This window comes from Castor canadensis, chromosome 7, assembly GCF_047511655.1.
Source record: "Castor canadensis chromosome 7, mCasCan1.hap1v2, whole genome shotgun sequence".
NCBI classification, from domain to species: Eukaryota; Metazoa; Chordata; class Mammalia; order Rodentia; family Castoridae; genus Castor; species Castor canadensis.
Window position 1 is genome coordinate 130,440,766 of NC_133392.1, and position 18,486 is coordinate 130,459,251.

General features: G+C 45.7%; 2 long non-coding RNA genes across 3 annotated transcripts in view; one reads left to right on the forward strand and one right to left on the reverse strand.

The window, feature by feature from the left end:
* LOC141424961 (uncharacterized) overlaps window positions 1-3,213 on the reverse strand; it is a 16,147-nt gene extending 12,934 nt beyond the window's left edge. Inside the window, exon 1 of the long non-coding RNA XR_012449947.1 lies at window positions 3,070-3,213. This is a non-coding gene — a long non-coding RNA (uncharacterized lncRNA). The remainder of the gene's footprint in view (window positions 1-3,069) is intronic.
* LOC141424960 (uncharacterized) lies at window positions 3,178-18,404 on the forward strand. Of its 2 annotated transcripts, XR_012449945.1 has the most exons (4): window positions 3,178-3,363; window positions 10,486-10,606; window positions 15,131-15,169; window positions 17,035-18,404. It is a non-coding gene; the product is annotated as an uncharacterized lncRNA (long non-coding RNA). The 2 variants fall into 2 exon arrangements; XR_012449946.1 differs by lacking the exon at window positions 15,131-15,169 and having other exon boundaries at window positions 3,185-3,363.
* The last annotated feature ends 82 nt before the right edge of the window (window positions 18,405-18,486 follow it).

Sequence of the window (18,486 nt, forward strand, 5' to 3'; positions counted from 1 at the left end):
TAGGATTACAGGCATGAGCCACCAGCACCTGAACACTTTAAATATTTCACTTCAGGTTCATCATGCTTGCTTGGTTTCTGAGAAGTGGAATGAAATTCTTATCTTTTTTCTTCTACAAGTAAGTTTTTATTTCTCAGTTTTCTTTCAAGATTTTGTTTTCTGTATTCTTGATTGATCTAACACAACAATTGGTACAAAATAATAATAGCAACAATGTATTTGTATATGAGTAATATACCCAATGCTTGAGTATGAATAAAATGAATGCAATAAAATAAGGGATAGGAAGGAGGAATAAAGAGTATTTTGTCACAATAGTCTCTCTTATCAACAGGGGATATGTTCCAAGTCCCTCAGTGGATGCCTGAGACGAAGGGTGGTACTGAATACTACACAGAAGCATTGGAACTCTGTGTTAGATGATTTGATAACCAAAATGTCCACGAAGTGTCTAGCAGGCAGGTAGATATGCTGGACAAAGGAATGACTCAAGTCCAGTCGGGAGGAGGCAGGATGACGTGAGATATCATCATGTTACTGAGAATAGCATGTAATTTAAAAATTAGGAATTGTTTGTTTCTGGAATCTTCCATTTAATATTTTTGGGCTGTGGCTTACTGAAGGTAACTAAATAGCAGAAAGCAAACTGGATAAAAGCCGAGTGCCTGTGGCTCACGCCTGTAATCCTAGCTACTTGGGAGACAGAGATCAGGACGATCATGATTTGAAACCAGCCCTGGGCAAATAGTTTGTGAGACCCTATCTGGAAAATACCCAACACAAAACAGGACTGGTGGAGTGGCTCAAGTGGTACAGTGCCTACTTATCAGGCATGAGGCCCTGAGTTCAAACCCCAGTTCCACCAAAAAAAAAAGAAAAATGCAAGCTGTGGATAAAGAGAGACTACTAAATTATTATGAAGCAGGAAAATGTCATAAAAGTGGACTTGGATTAGTTAAACAGTCATGTACTGCAAAATGGCATTTCAGTCACTGACAGATGGTTTACACAATGGTGGTCTCAGAAGACTATGTCACCGAGTAACGTTGTAGTCATCTTAGTTTGTGTAAGTATACTCTGACCTTCACACAATGAAATCACCTAATGGCACATTTCTCAAAATGTATTTTTGTTATTAAATGGCAGATTATGGTATATGTATGTTGCAAACTTTAGGGCAACCATTTTTTGGCTGTACTGGGGTTTGAACTCAGGGCCTACGTCTTGAGCCACTCCACCAGCCCTTTTTTGTGATGGGTTTTTTCAAGATAGGGTCTTGGGAACTATTTACCTGGGCTGACTTGGAACTGTAGTCCTGATCTCTACCTCCTGAGTAGCTAAGATTATAGGTGTGAGTCACCAGCACCAGGCAGGGCAACCATTTTTTTTTAAAAAATTAAGAAAGAACATGACAAAAAAACAAAAAAAAAAGAAAGAACAACAATTGATGTGCTAAGGACAGAAAATGGAATTATATAAAATTCTTACTTAAAACCACAAAAGGCAGAAAAGGTGTGGAAGACAAAAAAAGAAACAAAAATATAAGAGCAATGAATAGAAAATAGTAACCAACATGGTATTTATTAATCTAATTATATCAACAATTACTTTAAACATCAATGGTCTAAATATACCAATTAAAAACAGAGATTATCAAAACAGATCAAAAACAAGGCCCAATTATATAGAAAGGAGGATGAATTATATAATAGGAGAGTGAATATGATCAAAGCATATTAAATGCATGTGTGGAAATAGCACAATGAACCCCCCCCAGCATTGTAAAATTAATATGCACTAATAAAAACATGGGGGGAAAACAAGAAAAAAATGAAATTTCATTTACAATAAAAAACTTTAATATCTTGGTTCACAAAACCCATTCAGGACTTTGTACTTGCAAGGTAGGTGCCCTACCACTTGAGCCACACCCCCAGTTCATTTTGTTCTGGTTATTTTGGGGATGAATATCACAAACTATTTGCCCAGGCTGGCCATGAACAGAGCTCCTCTTCATCTCAGCTTCCCAAGTAGCTGAGGTGACCCACCAGTGCCCAACTATGAAACCCACTTTAAATGTAAAGACATTTAATAAATTAAAAAATAAAGGAATAGAGAAAGATACACCAGGCTAACACTAATCAAAAGAAAATGAGAAGCTGGGCATAAGTGGCTCACGCCTATAATCCTAGCTACTCAGGAGGCAGAGATCAGGAGAATCTCAGTTCGAAGCCAACCCAGGCAAATAGTTCGTGAGACCCTATCTCAAAAATAGCTAGCATAAAAGAAAGGGGCTGGTGGAATGGTTCAGGGTAGAGGCCCTAAGTTCAAGCCCCAGAACCACAACAAAAAAAAGAAAGAAAGAAAAGAAAGAAAGAGTTCCTATATTAATTTCAGAGCAGACTTCAGGGCAAGAAAAATTATTAGGGATATAAAAGGGGTGGGCATTACATATGATAAAGAGGTTAATTCTCAAGAAAACACATCCATCCTTAATGTGTATATGCCTAACAACAGAGCATCAAAATGTGAGGCAAAATCTGATAGAACTCCAAGGAGAAAAGGATGAATCTACTATTATACTTGGAGACTAAAACATTCCTATATCAGAAACAACAGATGCAGCAAGCAGAAAATGAGTAAGAACATGGTTGAACTCAACAGCACCCATGAATCTGGAAATAACTGGAGCCTATAGACTCCTCCATCCAATAGCAGAATACTCAAAGTCACATGGAATATTCAATAAAGTAAGCCATAAAACACAACTTAACAAATTTAAAATAGTAGAAATCATACATTGTCTGCCTTCAGACCACACTGGAATTAAACTAAGATAACAACAACAGAAGAGTAGTTGGAAAGTCCCCAAATGCTTGGAGATTAAACAATACACTTCTAAAGATAATTTGAGTCAAAGAAGAAACCGCAAGAGGAATTTTAATGTATTTGAAATGAAATGAAATGAAAATGCAACTTATCAACCCATGGTAGCCACCAGTGTCGTTCTTGTTATTATTATACTTCACCCTCTATCCAAATCCCTACCCCAATCATAACTGAACTCACCATGCTTATCATACCTTGGACCACCCAGGTCTCAGCTCTTGAATCTAGCTAGGTTATTACATCCTGGCCTTCCCAACTGTCATTGCTGTGAGGTCTAGTTGGAGTCTGCCTGAGTTATCAGGCATACAGAAGAAAGCTAAGGGCCTCTTTATCTCAGCATTTCCACAAGGAGCTGATGTCGTAATCTCACAGTGGGAATAGATCACCTGGTGAGGAAATGGAAGCCATATTTAAATAGCGGCAGTATGAGCAGGTGCCAGTAATGTTGTAGAGGAGATACCTGTGTTGAATAAGGTAAGGACTCAATGACCCCTCATGGCAACTTCCAATTATTAAGATTTGGGGGTGGGGTATTCTACAATTCTCCACAATTCTTAGACTGATTATTCTCAAATCTTCTTCCTAATATTATTTGATTTTAGTGATCTGTCAGTCTCAGGCTTTGCTCATTTGTGTTTGTATTTAGAGACAGAGTATAACAATGCAGTTCGGGCTGGCCTCAAAGTTTTGATCCTCCTATCTCAGCCTCCTGAGCAGGTGTATGGACTACATCTATCACATCTCAGGTTTTGTAAGTGGTGCTAAATGCGATGAGGTGTACAAAAATTACCACCTAGACACATGGCCCAGAATTATTCTGAGGAAGAGCAGGAATTACTTCTGTTGGGGACAATAACTTGATAAGAGCTTTGAGTAGAGATCCCACCACAAGCCTGGAATAATCAAAGCCTGGGCTCTGAGGAGCAAATTAGGAGGGAAGAAGAGAGGGGAGCACACATCCCATTGTACCACCTGGAGGGAGTAAGCTGTGCTTCACAAGATGTAATCCTTCTCTGACACATTCCAAAACCTCTGTACATCTACTCTCGGCAATGCTTGGGGGAGTAACTTTATTTCTTTACATGAAATCCAAGAGCCAGCTTCATCACCTTCAGATCAGTGTGACCCATGACAAAGCCACACTGCTTTGCTAGAAAAGAATTATGGGGGTAAGTGTGAGCCCCCTGGGATTTATCAGACTTATCTGGGAGAAAGTGAATTTCCCCATGTGGAGGTACAGGTTTTATGATGGCCTTCAGGGACTCCATTCATATCAGAGTCTATATGAATGATCTTCTTGGAAGTATATAGTATACAACCGAATGTGACAGCCCTGGACCCTGAGTTATTACAGGAAATTTCTTTCATCTGAAGGGACAAGGAACTATCTGCCTCTCCATCTCCTCCTCCAGTTAATATTTAGGCTCTGTTTTATTTAGATTCTAAGATCCTAAGTTTCTGTGATTCTGCAATTCTCTGACTCCAAGAATCTAGGGATGTAATCAGATTTTTTAATTCTAAGACAATGACCACCTGCACAGCTGGCATTGTGTTTACCATATTCCAGGCCCCATGCCAGGCATTCTACTTGTTTTGTCTCAGTTAAACCCTATGACATGCACACTATTATTCTCTCCATGTTGCAGATGTAGGAACAGAGGCATAAGTAAGTCACAGTCCAGGATTACTGTGCAGGACTGAAGTCAGGTGTTCTGACTGTAGCACCTCTTACCTCTTCCATCCACTGCTGACATTCCCGTCAGTATCTTCCTCCAGGCTTTGTCCTCATAGCCCCTTTGCTTGGGAGCCGTCCTTTTCTCAGCTGAGGCTCCTGACGCTCAAGACAGACCTGAGATCTTCTATCATGTTGAGATGTACTGTGTAAATCATATTGAACTGTGCTGTGTGGCTTATGGTGTTGAATGTGTTCCTGTCCATTAAATTGTGAGCTCTTCTAGCATAAGGACTGAATTTTATCCAACCCTATAAATCTAGCTCTCAGTTCAAGGACTGGTATGTCATGGATGCTTAAATAAATGTTTATTGTATGAGTGACTAATTGGCCAAACGGGCTCTAGGGAGTGAACTGGAGAACTGAACTCCTATCCACGTACTCCTGAAATTGCATCCTGAGGGGGTGCGGTGACTGGCCAGGGGGGCATATGCCTTAAGGCTCCTGAACAGGTGGAGTCAAGCTAGAGTTCATTCTTGCCAGGAGAGTCCCAGGTCTGGCCCAAATTGTAAATGGAATCAAAATGAGGTGCTGAAAGGAACCTCCTGTGAGGAAGGCCAGGCACAGCAAGGAAATAGCCTCAGATGTGCCTGGGTGTCTGTGACTCATCTTTACAAGTAGCCATAAAAGGGAGATGATCAGGGACATACCTGAACCAGACTCAGGTGTCCTCAGTTCTCTACCTTCAGGACTGGGGACCTATCTGACACCCTGTGTGGCCCATGTGGGCTCTTCCCCAGGGCTGGCCTTTGCTCTGGTTCCTAGGTATTGGGCTGGGGTCCTGCCTTGGACCTTCCAGAACTCTAGACACAGTCCGACCTGCATCTGTCTTTGAGTCTGTTCAAACTAAAGGCCTAAAAGTTCCTGCATGCCTCAATCTACCTTTGGCCCTGCACCCTGAAAACAGCTGCCCCCAGTGAGGCCAATCCTACAGCCCAGTTGTCCACTCCCACCACAGGTTCCCCACTAAAGAGAGGCTCACACTGCTTTGCTGACTGCTTCGCCTGGCCTTCCTTTCTCCAGTCCATTCCTAAACCAACTTTCACGTGACTGTTCTAAAATGTAAATCCGACCATGTTCCTCCCTACAATCCTCCAATGGCTGCCTACTGTCTAAGGCAAAAAGTTCTAGTCCCTCAGCCCAGCATACAAGGCCCTTGATGGGCCTCCCTGATGACCGCTCCAGCCTCCACTCCCTCTGCACCCTTGAACCTCATCTGAGCTTCATTCGTTCCAAACCACCAGTTCACACCTTTGTGCCTTTGCCCTTGCTAGTCTTTCTGTGTGGCATGCTGTCCTTGAATTCCAACTCGTTCTTCAAGAATCTCTTTGCATTGGTTACACCCTGGTTTTATAATATCCTATGGAGAAGCATATGGTGGAAATAATGATAAATTGTATTAGAGTTGTTTAATTATTTTGATTTCCACACCCAACTGGAAGCTCCAGTTGTACTGAGGCTATATTTTGCCTCAGTGGTATCTATGTCTGGCTCACAGTCCCTATGTACTGAGTGAAGGAAGAAAGAAATGAGTAAAAGTCAACAAGTAAATGGAAGAGACAATGACATTTATGATGGTGTTGGTGGGATTGGAATGGGCAAGGGACCTCGATGAAAGAAAAAAGCAATCCAAAGCATGAAGACAGAGAGCCAGCTCCAAGAGGGAGGTGAGGAAGTTGCCCGAGTGTCCTCTAACCCCAGCTCTCTGCAGGGTCCATCCTGTACCTGAGCTCTGTACTCTGAAATCCCGGGAATCCTTGTCATTTCCTCATGTTTATTGTTTCTGCTACCCCTGTGAGGAAATGATCCTTGACCCTGCCCTTGGGAAGAGCTGCTCAGGACTTACCCAAGGCAGTTGTCTTGTTGGTGGGCTGGTTATGGAAGGTGGACTGCACAGCTTGCTCCTAGACACCAGGACCCTCGGGCTGGGGCAGAGTCTGGGAATTAGGCAGGTAAGACCTGAGCCAGGGCAGAAGAGATAGGGTCTGGATGGGGGAGCAGGAAGCCTCCAGGCCCTGATACAGCTGCTTGAGCCACCTGAGTGGTTTCCTGTCCCAGCCCTCTTGTATTTAGCCACATTCCTAATGACCGAGCACTTCGTGCTCAGGGGAACGGGAAGGGACTACTACTGTGCTTGCTACAGTATCTCCATGACCCAACGAGATGCCTAGTACATGGAGGAGGAGCTCAGAAATGGTAAAAAGGAAGGAAGGGAGGGCTATCCTTGATGGAACCAGAGGGCTACAGGGAAGAAGCAACTCCAGAGGCTGGCCTTAATGGTGAATGTGGCATTGGAGTAAGGGACTCCTTGGAGAAGAGTGGGAGGCTGAGAGCCACAGTCCTGTATACCCTTCCTCACTTTTTCAGGCTCTCTGCTCAGATCTTGGAGGTCTGAGCCAGGCATCTCAATAGGGCATATCACTTCTTAGACACCCCTACTTTTCCTCCACCCCACGGTAGTGTTTCTATCCCAGAATTTCCTGGGAAGCTTAAACAATGAAGATTCCTGGGTCTAACTTGAGAATACTGGCTTGGAATACTGCTGAGTTGCATCAGGTACTGGTATGTTTTGAAGTATCCCAAGTGATTCTGCCACATTGGCAGGTAGGAACTCCCACTCACTAGATCAAGTTCAAACTCCTAGCAAGGCATCCCCAGGCCTTTGAGATCTGGCCCCAATGTCCCTGTGCAGCTTTGCACCTTGCCCCTCACCCTGAACACAAGGCCTCATGAAATGGCTCCAAGTTCCTCGGTCACACTCAGATTCTCTTCCAACCAATTCTTCACATACACGCTCTGTCTACTTTCCCCTTCTCTCCCAGGAAATTTCTACACATTCATCAAGGTCCAGCAAAAACGCTGCTTCCTCTGGGAAGACTTCCCCACCCTCTTCCACCTAGCCAGGTAGAATTCTCTTATCTGTGAGTCTTTGAGCACCTCCCATCACCCCATACCACAACCCCTATCCCTCTGCCGCATATTATTTAAAAACACCTGTGTCAGATGGTTTGCACAAGCCGCTTTGTGTAAGCCTCTGGAGAATCTTTTGAGGTAGACAGTGGCCATGACAATTACGATGATGACAATGACAGTGGTAGTGGTGAGGAAGATGATAGTAAAGACTTATTGGGTAAAAAGCCTACTCTAAGACTTCCTCATGTGCTACCAGATCTCTTCATCCAACTGGCCTGTGAGCTCATTTCTATTAATCAAGCCCTTTACAGATAGGGACACTGAGACTAGGGAAATCATTAGCTCAAACTCACCATTCTCATCAGTAACAGAGTCATAATTTGCATCTAAGAAGCACCATCCTCAGGGCTCCACACTCCCATATGGCCCCTTTGCAAACCTTCTGCTATGCAGTCTCCAGTCATACCCCATTTCCTTTCCTTCCTGTCTCCCCACAAACCCAGAGGTTGGCCTCCTCCTCTTCCCCATCCAGCTTCCCCTCTGATCTCACTCCCTTTCCATCCTGCCCCACCTTGATTCCCTGGAAGTCACACCAGCCAGGCCCTGGCTGAAGTCACAGCTTCCTTGGCAGGCAGGGATCCAGCAACACTTGAGAGCCTGTCATTTTCCTATTCAACATTCCAGACTGAGCAGGCTGAGGCAGGGAAGGGAGCAAGGCCTCTCCTCTCCCCAGGCCTCAGTTTCTTTACATGTAAGGTGGCGAGTGGCCCTTCCCTGGCCACCTGCAGTGGCTGAGAGGAGGTCCTGATAAGATAATAGGACACAAGGCTGTGTAAATGCTGTGACCAACCCGAGCACCTCATTCTTGGTCAGTGGATAAGATGCTGGGGTCCCAAGTCAGCCATATAACCCTAGCAGGTTTCCTAATGTCCCTGTGCCCTAGGGGCCCCATCGATAGAACAGAAATCAGGACAGTATGTTAGACATAGAATCACTGTGAGGACTGAGTCCTGGAAGGGGCTGCATGCAGTTAAAGGGTACATAGCTCAGGGAAATATGTCCACTAGAGAGTGGTGGCAAGGGTCCAGTGAACTGCCCTTTCTCCCTAGTAGAATTGCAGCTGTGCAATCAGGCAACTTTTCAGAAACCCCTCCCCCCATGGGAAACTCAGAAATCCAAGGTGGGTCCACAGTCCAGCTGTTCTGCCCACTAAAAATAGCTTTCATTCATCACCCAGCAGGGTGACAACAGGTTTCCAAATTTGTATTGCAACTGCAGATACTCTTTAACCAGAGAAGCTGCAGACCTCTTTATCACCTCTCCTTCTCATCCAATCCTCACAAAGCCTACAGAAGAGTTTGCATGGGTTTTTGTTCCAGGCAAGCCTGAGCTCATCTCCAGCTGTGTTGCTTTCTTGCTAGGTGATCTCGGGTGAGTCATTTTCCCCTCTCTGGACCTCACTTTACCTCATCTGTAAAGTGAGCAGGATACTCTCAACCTTTGAGAATCACAATTGTCAGGGATAGAGCAAGTACATAATAGTCTTTAAAGCTCTATGGCCCTCCTTTTTAGATGAAGAGACTGATGGGTGTGTTGGGAAATGGTCATTCTAGATTAAGCGACAAAGCAGTTCATGTCCAGAATGATTTACAATAATACAATCAAGCTTGATAAGCTTTTCACATTGAGACTTGTCTCTTGGGACACTCCCTCTTGGAACCTAGTCTCCATGCTGCAAGGAAGCCCAAGCTATCCTGCAGGGGAAAAGGAGAATGCAACATTAATTGGGGAGAATGGCCCAGCCATAAGTCCGTTGAGTCCAGCTTACTCTGTGTCCAGTTAATCCACAGAGATCTGAGAAATAATAAATCCTCAATGTTCAAAGCCACGCTGGTGGAGTGGCTCAAGCAGTAGTGTGCCTGTCTAGCAAGCATGAGGTCTTGAGTTTAAACCTCAGTACCACCAAAAAAAAAAAAGCCACTAAGTTTGGAGGTAGTTACTATACAGCAGTGGGTACCTGAAACACCTTGCTGGTTGCATGTCCTAGTTTCAGAAGGCATAGAGACTTTCCATGGGGAAGTAACTGTGCATGACGGTCCAGCCTCATTCTGATCTCCTGAAAGGCAGAGCCTTGAGTGACCCCAATTTATCAAGCCTCTCCCACTAGCCAGCCTTCATGCAGCTTTCACAATGACCACTGCAAGCTAGGTGCTTAATAAATATTTACTGGATAAGTGAATTAATGTCTTAGTTAACACACACTATTGTCCTGTGAGGAAAGAATTATTACTCAACCAATATCCATTCATGACAGAAAAATGCAGATATTACAAAAGAAGAAAATAATTATCACTCCTAGTTTTACCACCCATAAATAACTTCAGTTAACATGTAGCAATATCTATAAAAATCCAAACACGTGACATATGCATATTTACTTCTTTTTGGTGGGATTGGTTTTTGAACTCAGGGCTTTGCATTTGCAAAGCAGGCGCTCTACCACTTGAACCACACCTCCAGTCCATTCAGCTCTGCTTATTTTTAGAGATAGGGTCTCTTGAACTGTTTTGCCTGGGCTGGCCTTGAACCACAATCCTCCTGATCTCAGTCTTCCAAGAAGCTAGAATTACAGGCACGAGCCACTGGTGCCCAGCTGCGTATTTACTTTTGAAGAACGTGAAAACATACTGTTTTGTAACTTGTTTTTCACTTTCAAGACTATCATGGGGGCTGGGATGTAGCTCGGTGGTACAGCGCTTGCCTAGCATGCGCGAGGGCCTAGGTTTGATCCCAGCACCAAAAAAGAAAAAACAAACAAAAAAGACTATCATGACTTTCTTTTTGTGCCAGTGAATGTGTATCTCCATTCAACGACATTTTTAACAAATGCCTATATGCCCATGTGACAATATCAGGAGGGTCACACCCTTTCTCCACTCCATCCCACACAGGGGGTCTCTGACAGCCTTCTTAGTGGCATGTCTGAGAGGCTACCTGTAGCAACCCCTTCATTAGACGCTGAAGAGGCTGAGGAACAATGACTTGCCTGAGGTCACCCAGCGAACTTCTAAGGTAAGGAGAGCCCAGAGGTGAGCAAATCTCCTTTCTCTGCCCACAGTGCTTTCCCTTTCTTTGGGGCTAACCTGGAGCCAGGGCATTTGTTTCAAGCTTCCATTTGGAGAGGAACAACTCCTCTGGGGCTCCCAACTGGTTCTCCCTCTTTAAAGTGTGAGTCAGTTCCAGCTTAATGGGTGAGTCAGCCAGCTCCTCCTGATGAAAGTGCATATGACTGCCAGGTGGCATCCAGGTGGTGGCTGGGCAGGGGAAGTCTCCATAGATGGACACTGGTAAGGTGGGAGTTGGTGCTAGACTGGGGGTGAGGCGGTGAGCCATGTGCTTTCTTTTCCATCTGAATTGCATCATGGTGGATTCTAGAAGTGAAGAGGTCCAGGCTTCGTATCTTCAATTTGCTACAAATTCCTCCTCCCTCACTGTATCTCTACCAAGTGGCTTAACTTCTCTCTGCCTCAGTTTCCTCAACAGGTCTTGCCTTCTTTGTAAGGTGGAGAGAAAACCCAAGGAAAGATGTGTGGGAAGGTGTTTTGCACAGTTAGAAAGGTACATCAGCATGAAGAGCACTCCTATTTTACTTCTCTGGAGAAATACAGTTCTCAGACAAACAGCCAAGCCCAGCTGTTTCTTTTCCTATCAGTCGCTGGTCTTCTCAGAGCCTCTGAGCCTCCTCCAGTCTCCTCACTATTCCTCCACCCCCAGGGCACCTCACACTTAATCTTTATACAGTAGGCCCAGAGCCCTATAAGTTCAAGATTATTGCGAGCCCATTTTACAGAGAGAAAAATGAGGCCCACCAGGAATAAGTAACTCACTAAAGATGGCGTAGCTGACAGGGTAGAACCATAAAGCCAAACTTCTGAGCTACTTCAGCATCCTTCCTTCCTGGGGGCTTAGGAAAAAAAGCTCCTGAGACTGCACCAGGTCCTTGCATTCCAACCTCAGAAACAACCCAGAAAACAACATATTCATGGAAATTGAGAGAGGCAGGTGCTTCCAACCTTGAAATACATCAGCCTGTGAGGATAGAAAAACCTGGAAATAAGCCAGGCGTCTGTGACTCACATCTATAATCCTAGCTACTCAAGGAGGCAGAGATTAGAAGGAGCTCAGTTTGAAGCCAACCTGGGCAAATAGTTTGAGAGACCCTGTCTTGAAAAACCCATCCTGAAAAAGGGCTGATGGAGTGGCTCAAGGTATAGGTCCTGACTTCAAACCCCAGTACTGCAAAAAACAAACAAACAAAACTGGAAATAGTAGTTATCATTTTTCTAGTATTTGACCCTATGGTAGTCTTCTAATGGTCACCTCCTCACTTCATATTCACAGTCCATCTTTGAGGTGAGTGTTGATATTATTCCCAAGTTACCATTGGGGAAATTGAGACTCAGGTTAGGTAGCATGCTTAAGACACACAGCTAGCAGGTCTGTCTTCAAAACCTGCCTTTGTCACCTCCTTCATTCATTCTTTGGTTCACTTATTTCTTAAACATTTATAGCTTATTTCATGTGCCAAATAACCTACTGGTCAAAGAGAAGGCAGGAATGCCTGAGCTTTTGGAAAGGTCTTTATCTAAGAGGAGGATAAGGTTAAATAGCTGTAAGTGATAAAGCCAGGCAGGGTAAACAGCCGGGCTGAGCTGTGTCAGGGGCCTGAACAAACATTGCTGGTCAGTCTTTATTTATTTTTTTACATTGAAGTGCTAAAATTCGCACTAACTACCTGTGTAATTTGGAGCAAATTCCTTCCCTGATGCTTTGTTTCCCTCCTTTGGAAAATAGAGAAAAACGTTCCTCTCATAGGGTTCCTATATTAAATTAAGTGAAACAGACCCGATGCGTGCCAGCTACTGGTTCTGGTGCTTGGGACACTGAAGGACACAGTCAGAAGATGGTTTCCTAGAACCACAGAAATATTTTAAATAAAAGTAAATAAATAAATAAAAAGCATAATATGCCTTCAGAAAAGTGCAAACATTAGAAGTGCACATGGCCATATTGTCACAAACTGACAATATGACCTGTGTAACCAGCACCCTGATGAAGCAACATTATCAACAGTGTCAGGAATAGGGTGCGGCAAGAGAGGCACTCCCCGCCCCAGTAAAATTTAAGAGGGGGGAGTGCCCCAAAAGCTGGTTGTCAAGATAAATAATAATCTTAATATGATATTTTTGAAAGAATCAAAATTTATGCAATAAAATCCACGATGACAAAATATCAAAATTTTAAATAAAAACAGGATTACTAGCCATGTGGTACTGAGTCATATTAAAGCTTGGGGCAAAAGGAAAACACCAGAACTGCTGATCTGGTCTCCAGCTGCCTCACCCTGATTACCAACCAGCGCCCCTCATAGTGGAGACCCTCCTTTGGAGGAAGTGGGGTGAGGGGGAGTGTGTGGTGCAGTGTGGTGTGTGGAGACACAACACGGGGGACAGGGATGGTTCTCCACACTTAGACATGCTTTGCCTGTTTTTGCACTAGATACGCATGTAGTCACATTCTTTCGCTGATGGCCTCCACATGGTGTCTGTGAGATTTAGCTACGTTGTTGCATGCACAGAAAGATGCTTACAGGAGGGAGAAATGTGATTCTGTGTTTCAGAGAGAGCAAGGTGATGGTAGGTGGGAGGATGCATAGGCAGTGGATCTAGCCTGTGCCAAAGGAGGGATTGTAGGGACTGAGAAAAGGGAATGGAATCCAACAATATTTTGGTGTACTAGGGTTTGAATTTAGGGCCTTGCACTTAGTAGGCAGGGGCTCTAGCATTTGATCCATGCACCCAATCTGGCCAACAGTATTTTGGAAGGGCAGATTGGCATGGGATTGGCTGGAAGCTGGGGACGAGGGAGAGAGAGACATCAGGAAGATTCCAAGTCTCTGGTTAGCACGGTTTGGAGGAGGCATCTTTAGGGTGGAGTTTAGGAGGGCTTCTCAAAACAATGAGTTTAGATTTGAGCATGGCAAGATCGAGGTACCTGTGGGACGTCCAGGGCACTGTCCTGGAGGCAGGTGGACAAACAAGGAGATTGATTGGTTATTGGGGATGAGGGAGACTGTGGCAGAGGGATGTGTCTCCTCAGTACCCCCAGCATGAGCGAGCAGGTGGTGGCACTCATGAGAGCACTTGCAGAGGGCCAGGGAGGGGCGCACAAAAGGATAAGAAATTTATGCTGAAGAGCTTTCTGGGAGCAGGTGGTTTAAGCAGGTGTGCAAATCAGAATGAAAATATTAAACACACAAAACTGGCCTGGCCCAGCAGGCCCTCCTGGAGTCCAACACCCTGTTTACCTGCCGTCTAGGAGGATTTGAGTTGCAAAATACCTCAGGGATTAGGGGCTCTCCTGCCCAAGCCCCTGCCAGCAACCCTCCCCCTTCACTCCGCCTCCCCCCCCCCACTTTGCATCAGCTGCAGCTGACTCAGCAAAGCCTTTTTCCCTTTAAAGGAAAGAGAGCCTTTCCGGGCTCGCCTTACTCACTCCTGACTCCAGAGCCACTAGGACCCGCCCTGCATAGCACCGCCCCAGTCCTCAGGCCCAGGCCTCATGCGTGCTCTCAGGCACGCACCAGGCAGCCACCCGCACCTGGCACCTTCCTGCCAGTCCCAGGAGCTCTTTTCCTCCTGACTGGCTGGGGCTGGAGCTGCTTGGCTGCAACCCAGAAATTCCAAGTTCTTTCCAGGGTTGAAGTCAGCCTCTAGGGAGCAAAAACTGCCAGTGTGGGCACAGACTAGAGAGAGATACCCTAGGTGTCTCCAAGCTGAACATTGGGCTTCACCACCTCCTCACACTCCCTTTAGAGCCTTGAGTAGGGTAGGCAAGGCTTGTGGGGAGGCTGCGATTTCTGCAGGTCCTTTCTCTGCTTAAAAACTCTCTGTGGCTCTCCACTCCCACTGAGGAAAGCCCTGATTCCTATACCTGGCATTTGGGGGTCTTTGTGACCCTATCCCTTCAGCCTCCTCTCACTGTCTTCATCTCTTCTCTCTTCCAAGCTGCTAGGAGCCAACCACACCACCTGGGACCAGTTAGTTGGCTCTTTGCTTTAAGCTGCCCCTTTTTGCCTCCTCTCTAAGCTTTTGTCATACTCTTCACTGCCTCAGGCCTTCCAGGCTCAGACGCTACTTCCCCAGGGCCTTCTCTGCTTCTCCCTTCATAGATGAGTTAAATTCTGTTTCTGAGAACTTAGTCACCAGAATAATAAACCAGTCCACCAAGTAAATCTAACCTCTGATCCGGTCTCAATAGCTTCTGGTGAATTTACCTCTAAATAGAAGCCTCTAGGGGCCATAAAACATTTACAGAGAGAGGACAGGAAAAGTGGTATTTCAAGTAGGTAATGGGGTCTGTGTTTGGGCAGGTAAGGTAAGGTGAGGCAAAGGTAAGGCTATTTTTTTCTGGCTACTCTTCTTTGTCCCCAAGTGCCACTCTGACCGTGGGATGGGGATTTGACTGAACTGCTGATAACAAGAATTAGTAGTTATTTGGATAAACCTTTATTCTCATCCATTTTTTTTTTTTCAGGCTGACCCAGGAAGAGATTGTTATATCCATTTTGTAGATGTGAGTCTTGGGGCTCAGAGAAGAGAAGGGATGTTCAGGGGTGTTTGGCAAATACCCTTGGTACCTATAGGCCTATTGTTCCAGGGAGCCCGTCGTTGAGGAACACTCGCAGATGCTCAGGATGCAGAGTTCAGAATTGAACTGTGGATTCTTGATTCATTTTTCCCATAGTGCTGCCCAGTTTCCACTAAAGACCTCTGCCTTTCTGTATCTTTTTTTTTCAGTACTGGGGTTTGAACTCAGGCTTCACACTTGTTAAGGCAGGCTCACTACTAGTTGAGCCACTCCACTAGCCCTGTTTTGTGTTGGGCATTTTTGAGATAGGGTTTTGTGAACTATTTGCCCAGGGCAGGCTTCTAACTCTGATCTCTGCCTCCTAAGTAGCTAGGATTACAGGCATGAGCCACTGGCGCCCAGCTTTTTTTTTTTTTTAAAAGAGAGGATTTTGACATTTAGCCCAGGCTAGCCTTGAACTCACAATCCTCCTGACTCAGCCTCCTGAATGCTGAAATTCCAGGTATGAGCCATCACACCCAGCTTGATCTGTATCAGTTTTTTTGTTTGTGAAGGTTTTTTGGTTGTTGTTGTTGAGCCAGCGTCTTGCTATATAGACCAGGCTGGACTAGAACTTGAAATTCTCCTGCTTCCATGTACCACCACACCCAGCTGACATGCTTCCTTTCAATAAATCTAAAATTTTCACTTTATCACTTAAATGAAGCACATTCACTTTTATCTTGCTTTTGAGGCATTATTTGCCTTTAGGGAGGCGGATTGTCACAAAATTAAAGAGTATGGAAACACTTGGCAGGTCACGTTATTTAAACACAAGTGATGGTAACTCAGGGCTGAGCTTCTTCCCATCAACTGAGCTGCATAATGCATGTGTGGAAACTTAACACTTTTGTTTTTTGAAATTTCTTTTGATTTTTGTTTATTTATTTTTTTGACCGCACTTGGTCAAAATGACATATCATAAATCCTCCAATGAGATCGGCTTACCGTAATTAGCAGAGTTGGCACTCCAAAATCCGAATCTGGGACTCCACCATCCACCTTGGGATGTGGTCCAAACATTCTCTCATCTCTTCAGCAATCATTCTCTGACTATCTGCTACCCTTGCACCTGCTTCTCCTATGGCCAAGAATGGCCTTCCCTTCCATCCACCTAGTCAGCCTTCCAGACTCTACTCTCATGGCCTCCCCCTTACTGAAGCTCTTTCTTCTTCCTCTCCTTCCTGGCAGAAGTCCTGCTCCTTTACCTAGACTTAACCTGTGTACTGGCTTACTGCTCATCCTCTCTCTTGTTGCCACTCCAGCTTGGGGGCGCTCATGTACAGAGCTAGACTGGCAGAGGGAAAAGTGGCTGCTTAAGTGAGTGTGGGCTGAGTGAGGTATTTCCCACAATTTGGAAGCAGCAGACCCTGTAGCCTGGGTGTGCAAAGAAATGGGGAGCCTGAGCCCGGCACTGATGGCTCATACCTGTAATCCTAGCTACTCAAGAGGCAGAGATCAGGAGGATCGTGGTTCAAAGCCAGCCCCAGGCAAAATAGTTCACAGACCCTATTTCAAAACACCCACTACAAAAAGGGCTGGCGGAGTGGCTCAAGAAGTAAGAGAGTAAAAGTGCCTGCCTAGCAAGCGTGAGGCCCTCAGTTCAAACCCCAGTGCCGCCAAAAAAATGAAAGATAAAAAGAAATGGGGAGCCTGAGAGAGGCTTTGAAAATGGGAGTAGCACAATCCAAAAGACAGAAGGAAAGACTGCAAGTGTTGCCAGGGAGGATGGTAGAAGGCTCACTAGAGACAGGTAGACTAGCCGCCCACTGATCCATTCACTTCCTTTCTCCACTTACTTTGTGTCCCAGATGCAAACGCTGTCTTCTGGTGCTCACATTCTGGGAACACAGATGACAGCAGCAAACTAAGAGTACAAGGGATAAGGAAGAGAAAGACTCCCACTTGAGTCAGGAGCATGTCCGACTCCTGGGCTGATTTTGGCATGGTGAGATGAACAAAAAGTTTCCCTGCGGAAGAAGACACAACCTGAGCAGAGGTGTGGTGTGATGTTCTGCGGTGAGGATGAGGCTGAGCTTGTGAATTGGAGCCCAGAGGAAGGGCCTTGATGGCCAGGTTTGGACCTCGCTCCTTCCACAACAATGTCAGATGTCTGAGCTGGAGAGAAATGGTCCAGGATAGGAGGAGGCAAGACCAGAGAAGATAGAGGCCCCTGCAGATCGAAGGAGAGGGAGGAGGATGAGGTGGTAAGGAAGGTGGAGGCAGCAATATGTGGGGGCCTCTGGCACCCTGCTGAAGAGAGAAAGGAAGGTGGCCCCAAACGTTCCCAGCTTAGCCTGGAGAGCTGTGGGCAGGGCTGTGTCCAGAAAGGGCCTGCTCTGGATGTCTTCTCCCTTGATGCAGTCTCAAGTAAGGCACTACTCGAGAAGAAGAAATACGGTAATGTCAAATGACCACAATATCACTGTCACCAGGATCTGTGGGCTTAATGTGTGTCTGCACATGCTAAACACTTCGCTAGCTCACCTGCAAGTTGTAACTCTCGCCATAGCACACGGATTGTTTTATGAATTCCATTTCACGCAGAAGAAAACACCTGGAGCTTGTACAGAATCAGCTAGGGCTTATTTACAGGTGAGCTGGTTCAATGCCAAGGTCACCTGCGTCCTTAACCATTTAGCTACCTTGCCTCTCATGTCCTCACGCTTAGGCGTCACCACGGATTCACCTGGATGGTCAGGAGGAAGTGGACATGGTTTCCAGGCAGAAGGCTCAACTGGTGCAGAAGTGAGGCTTGGTTTGGGAACAGGAATGTGGAGAATAGAAAAGGGGAAGAACTCAATCATGGAGTAAGACCTCCCGTAGTCTCTCCATAAATACTTAATACCACTGTCCACGTAACAGATGCGGTTCTAAATACTTTACAAATTATTAACTCACTTAATCTTCATAACAACCATAGGCGGTTGTACTATTATTAGTCCCAGTTTACCTAAATTAACCACTGGCAGATCAAGCAATCCAGAGTCCTAGCTCTTAAGCGCTACCCTATGCGGCTCCTAGCTTGCTTCACAGCCAGGCACCAGCTCCAGTTTTGATTGAGGCCGCTGAGGCTCAGAGAGGTGTGCGCATTGGCCCAGAGTCACACAGCGAGCGCCCCCACTGGTTCCAGCGCACTCGGAGTAGAATACACCAGCAGTCAGAACTAGACTGCAGCCAGGAGCCCTCCGCCCCCTCCCCCGCCCCTCGCCCCCTCCCCGCGGAGCCCCGCCCCGGACGTGCTGGGCCCCAGGCCCCGCCCC